Source organism: Tenrec ecaudatus, chromosome 16 (assembly GCF_050624435.1).
Source record: "Tenrec ecaudatus isolate mTenEca1 chromosome 16, mTenEca1.hap1, whole genome shotgun sequence".
Lineage (NCBI taxonomy): Eukaryota > Metazoa > Chordata > Mammalia > Afrosoricida > Tenrecidae > Tenrec > Tenrec ecaudatus.
In genome coordinates, this window is record NC_134545.1 from 4,072,050 (window position 1) to 4,078,238 (window position 6,189).

The window sequence follows — 6,189 nt, forward strand, 5'->3', positions numbered from 1 at the left end:
CATACCTGCACCCATTCCAAAGGAAAAAATGACAACACAGAATGCTCAAATTACAGAACAATATCATTGAAAGCACATGCAAGTAAGATTTTACTGCACATTATCCAACCACAGTTGCTGCAGTACATTTCAGGGAGCTGCCAGAGGTTCAGGCTGAATTCAGAAAAGTACTTGGAATAAGGGATACCACGGTTGATGTCAGATGGATCTTGGCTGAAAGTAGAAAATACCAGGAAGATGTTTACTTGTGTCCCATTAATTATGCAAAAACATTTGACCGTCCATATCATAAAAAACTATGGAGAATAATGGGAATCCCAGAAAGCTTCATTGTGTTCATGTGCAACCTAGATCAAGAGGCAGTTGTGTGAACAGAACAAGGAAATACTGCATGGTTTAAAATCAGGAAAGGTGTGCATCAGTGTTATATCATCTTATACTTATTAGATATGTATGTTAGGCAAATTATCAGATCCAGAGGATTATATGGAGGAGAACGTGGCATCAAGATTGGAGGAAGGCTTATTAACAAGCTTCAGTCTGCAATGACACATCTTGCTTCCTGGAAGTGAGGAGGACTTAAAGCACTTGCTGATGAAGATCAAGGATGGCAGCCTTCAGTATGGATTATGACTCAATGTAAAGAAAACCAAAATCTTCACAACTGGACCAATAGGTAACATCATGAAAAAGCAGAAAAGGTTGAAAGTGTCTTTTCAAGAACTTTGTATTGCTTGGATCCACAATCAATGTTCATGGAAGCAGCAGCCAAGGTATCAAAAGATACCTTGTGTTAGGTAAATAGGCTGCATAAGACCTCTTTAAAGTATTTTTCAAAAAGCAAGGATGTTACTTTGAGGACTAAAGTGCACCTGATCCAGCCGTAGTATTTCCAATGGCCTCATATGCATGTCAAAGTTGGGCACTGGATAAAGAAGACCAAAGTAAAACCAATGCATTTGAACTATAATGTTGGCAAATGTGTTAGTCTGGGTTGACTAGAGAAACAAATTCAGAGACACTTATATGTATGTGAGAGAGAATTTTTTTTTTATCAAAGAGCAATTGTACATTAAGAAAACATTCCAGCCCAGTCCAGATCAAGTCCATAAGTCCAATTAATATTCTCAATATGTCAATACTAGTCCATAAATTCCTCTTCAGACTTACACCACCATGCAATGATGCCACATGCAGGAAGATCACAGGCCAGTAGTTAGAAAGTCTTGTGGGTCCAGTGGTGGTGGAAGCAACTCAGCACTGGCGTGGGTCTCCACGTGACTCCTCCAGCTCCAAGACTGGCTTTATCAGCGTAGCTCCCTGTGGCTTGTCAACAGGGAGTCAAAGCAAAGAGAGAGAGTATTTGGTCTCCACGAGCTATTTATCTCCTTTGCGCCTCCAGATGAGGTCCTCAAGCTGTGCCGTGATTGACAGGCTAGATTCCACCTTTCACGGGTTGACAGGAGATTATGTAACTGCCACAGCAAAGAATACTGAGACTAACAAACTGTGAAAAGAACAAACAGGTCTGTCTCGGAAGAAGGAAAGCCAGGATGCTTGGAGATAAGGATGGAGAAACCAGTCCCTGGAGAGAGACACTGTGCTTGGTAAAGTAGAGGGACAGCAAAAAAGAGGCAAGTGTTGAGAAGAAGAACTGACACAGTGGCTGCACAATGGACTCAAAATGTAAGAACAAAGTGGACAGTGTTTCGGTCTGTGGCACAAAGTCACTATGTTTCGGAAGCGACTTGACAGCACCTAAAAATGTGATATTAATGAGGCAGGATTAGAGGCCGTTATGTTAACAAGGCAAGATACAATCTACAGGATTAGATTGTGTCTGAGTCAGTTTCCTTTGAGGCATAAAAAAGAGTAAACAAGTGAGCATAGATCAAAGGAACTGAGGTACCACGAAGTAGAGCCAGGAGTGAAGCAGGTCACTAGGATCCAGGGTCCCTGCAATGAGACCAGGGGACCCAGGAGAAAATGGGTGCCAAGACATGTGGACATCACCAAGGGGCAGCAGGTCCACAGATGCTGCAAGGAAACAAGGACCTTCCCCTCAGAGCTCACAAAGAAAGCAAGCTTTCCATGTGGGCCAGCGCTCTGATTGTGGATGTCAGTTACATAATCTACTGTCAATTTGAGCAGGGGCGGAGTCTAGCTTGTCAATCAGGTCACAGCTTGATGACCTCATTTGGAGACACCGAGATAAATAACTCACTGGAGGCCAGACCCACTCCCTCTCTGCTTCGTCTCTGTGACACATTCCTGTTGATTCGCCACATGGAGCTATGCTAATGAAGCCAGAGCCCTGGAGCAGGGGGAGCCACATGGAGACCCACGCCAGCACCAATATGCTTCCACTGCCACTAGATCCACAAGAATTTCCACCCACTGGCCTGTGACCTTCCTGCATTTGGCATCATTGCATGTGTTGCGTGAGTCTGAAAAGGAATTATTAGACTGGTATTGGACAAATGGACTAATATCAGACTTATGGACTTGATCTGGACAGGGCTGGGGTGTTTTCGCAACATACAATTGCTCTTTTATATAAAGCTCTTTTTTGCACATATGTCTCTGCATTTGTTTCTCTAGTCAACCCGGACTAACACAGTAGACTTCTCACCTCCTAAACTGGGAGAGAATATATTTGTTTGTTAAAGTCCCCGCACCCCCTTGTGGAATTTCTGTTTTAGCAGCCCTAGAGGAGACACCAACTGATACCTGTGCAGATGAGGCCTCTGTGTCCAGAGGGCTCCCAACATTCCCATGGGATCCTGTGACAATCCTGGGGCACAGCCCAGAGTGTCCCCAGGTCCACCAGGTTTCCAGGAAAGCACAGTAAAAATGCATCTAAGTTGTACAAAAGGGAATGACTGCGGCAGATGACCTGTCGCATGAAACACCCCACCCCTTTGCATACTCAGGGAATGCCCCGCCATCTAAGTCTTCATAGGCAACAGTACCGAGGGCCATGGCAACATGAAAATGATGAGTGAGAGCTCAAACTTAGGACACACATACAACACGCCTGTACTCCATCACAACCACTGCTGTGTGCTTTTCCTATGTTCTGTCATGTATCCACACAACGACCTTGGATAGTCAGGTACATGTGGGCAGCAGTCCATTTTAGTTTTTATGTTGCTGTTGCGTTGATTCCAACTCTTCGCATGACCCTATAGGACAGAGCTCCAGGGGCACAGTGGTTAAAGTCATCGACTGCTGACCAAAAAGTCACTTCTGGAACCCCATCAGCCACTCCGCAGGACAAAGCTTCCGTGAAGATGCTGCCTGCCGGCAGCTCTGTGTCCTGCAGGGTCGCTTTGAGTTGGCATTAACTTGACAGTAAGGGGTTAGGTTTTTTGGCTTTGCCCTAAGACACGGGACTGAGAGAAGGTAATCTGGTGGCGGCAGCCCCTCTGGTGCTGGTGAGCAGAGCTGTCGGGCGCTGGGCTCCAGTGCCCGCAGTAGTGGCCGCAACACCCTGCCGCTGAGGCTCTCCGTCGGGGCTGCCTGCTTCTACTTCTGGAATCTATTGTTGAAACTTCAACAAATCTCTGTCAGCTAAAATCCACTGCTGCCCACAGGCCGCTGCCCTGTGATGGGGCACTCCCCACACCTAACAGCCGCACAGCCAGCGGACCTGTCAGGCTCGGCCAGCCAAGCTCTGTGACTGCACTCTCCACCATCAACCCCCTTGTGCTGGGGTGCTGGTCCGTCTGCCAGGCCCATGCGAGCTCCCACACAAAGCGTGGGGGACCAGGTAGCTTGGCTGATCCAGAGGAGGGATGATGGCATCTCATCATGATTAAGAATCAGCTCTGCCTCATTAACACCCCCAAAGTATCAACTCAAATCAGCCCCACCAGCTGGCGAGGGCTCACAGCACGGAGCCCAGATGGACGCTGTGAGGAGAGCTGGGGGGAGAGACAGACAGACCGTGAGGGAAATCATGAATGAAGGAGAGATATAGAGAGAAATCAACACAGACAGAGAGAGAGAGGGTGAAAAAGGAAAGCAGATACCGTGACAGAGAGGAAGCGGAAGGGAGTGGGAGGGGCCAAGTGTGTAAGACAGAAACAGAGACTTCAGAGAGACAGAGAGACAATAAGGCAAACCTAGAAAGTGAGTGAGAGGGAGAAGAGAGGGAGCAGAGAGAGGCAGAGTTTGAAAAGGAGAGACGGAGAGGGCCGGCCAAGGAGGTTCAGGGATGGAGAGACAGATGGAACGTGTGTGGCCACGCGGGAAGGAACTTCACACAACCACCAGACATCCACCTCCAGGACGGCAGCCATGTGGCCAGGCAGGAGGTGCACGCAGTGGCCCCTGAGAGTGAGGAGGGTGCTGAGGACACGGTGTGAGGTCCTGGGTCCTCATCTGAGCCAAGCCAGCCTCTCAGGGCTCCAGGAATGAAGATATGACTTAATGGAATCCCATCAAATCCTGTGGCCAGGGGACCTCAACCGGCCCACGGGTCTTCTGGCCCCTCGGCCATCGTGGCTGGGCTGACGCACTCTAAGGAAGTTGCCTTTGTATTCCTAACTCTGAAGCACTTTCGGGGTCCTGGGTAGTGCCCCGGTGGCCTGCTTGGCTCCCCGTCAAGAGGCTGGGGGTTAAATCCACAGCTTGCAAAGACAGCTGAACAATGTACTATGGACAGTTCTCCCCCGCACACGAGATCACCTCAGCCAACTCAGTGGCTCCGTTTCATTTTGCTTTGTTGTTTTTTGTTTTGTTTTGCTTTGTTCTATTTTTTTAAAATACGTGCCGCTATCAGACGCTGGGCTCTGTCAAGGACAGTGGGAAAGCTCCACCTGGAGATGGATGAACAAAAGAATGGAACTGGGATGATGGCGTCACTGAGCCTCACTAGTACCGAGTGTTCATTGGCAGCTCTTTTGTTGTGCAGATGTTTACCACAATACACATTTTTAAGTGCAATCAGATATTTTGATGGATCGAATAGGTATCGACTTGGCTGGGCCATGATCCTCAGTATCGTTTGTTTCTCCTCCACTTGGTGACCTGATGTCATCATGATTGCTGTCATCTTGAAGCAATCTGTTGGGAGCTAACGAAGGTTCAGTACGTAAACAGAAATCAAGAGGACATCAAGACTACCAAGAAAGCAGAGTCCCGCGGGAGTGGATATGATCTCTGGAGCCAGTGTCCCTGTACCGGGAACCTCCTAGCCCCCGGGGGAAGGTTGACGTCAAGACTTTGTTTCCTCCAGAGCCAACAAGGGAGAGCTTTCCCTGGCACTGGCACCCTGGGTTTAAATGGCAAGCCTCCTAAACTCTGAGGGGAAGAAGGTCTGTTTCTTTTTTTTTTTAACCTCCTCAGGGGAGAGCGCGAACACAGTCCCCCACTACCACAAATTATGCAGTCGAGTTTCCCACATTTGGGGAAATCACAGGGGTCAGCACATCCGGAGTGCAATGGATAAGCGTTGCCCTGGGAAAACCACCTTCGTCGTGATCATGGTATCTCCCCTGCCAGGTAAGTATGAAGGTCTGTTTCTTAAAGCCACCCACTTCTGTTGCCTCCCTGTTAAGGCAGCCCCAGAGAGCTCAGATAAATATTCATCATGAAATGCATAACATGTAATGCCATGTTTCCCACACTGATAGCCTCCTGTCAGATAAGACGCATCTGTTCTCTGAGACCCAATACCTCAATGTGACGAAGGACCAGTCAGGACAATGGGTGCTGGAGCCACTCTGTTTAGGTCTGAGCCCAACTACTGTGTTTCCTGTCAGTAACCTTGGGCAGGTCACGCAAACTTGTGCCTTGATGTCATTGCCCGTACAGTGGGGGAGAGTACAGCGCCCACATCAGGGAGCTGATGTGCCGATAGTTTACATGAGCTGTGCAAGGGCACCGTGACTGCTCCCTGTGCCTCTGGTGACGCCGAGGAGGCGACCATAGGCCAGCCACCACCTTTGCAGTGCCTTCCTCTGAGGGGAAAATATGCAAGCAGCGGTAATGTTCTATCGACCAATGTGTGCATCTCATTACAATTACATAATTCTAATTGCTGGCTTTGTGTTCCATTTGGCAACTTGTTAAAGTAATTGAACAAAATATAACTAATGAACGATTATAATGAAGTTCATAATTAGGTCCTTGAAACACTTGATATGGAAAATATTTCAGATGCTTTTTAAAAAAAAAAACAAA

At 47.9% G+C, this 6,189-nt stretch overlaps 1 non-coding gene across 1 annotated transcript; it reads right to left on the reverse strand.

Moving 5' to 3' along the window:
* Positions 1–5,349: 5,349 nt before the first annotated feature.
* LOC142430066 (U1 spliceosomal RNA) lies at positions 5,350–5,516 on the reverse strand. The gene has a single exon (XR_012780543.1). It is a non-coding gene; the product is annotated as a U1 spliceosomal RNA (small nuclear RNA).
* Between the last annotated feature and the right edge of the window lie 673 nt (positions 5,517–6,189).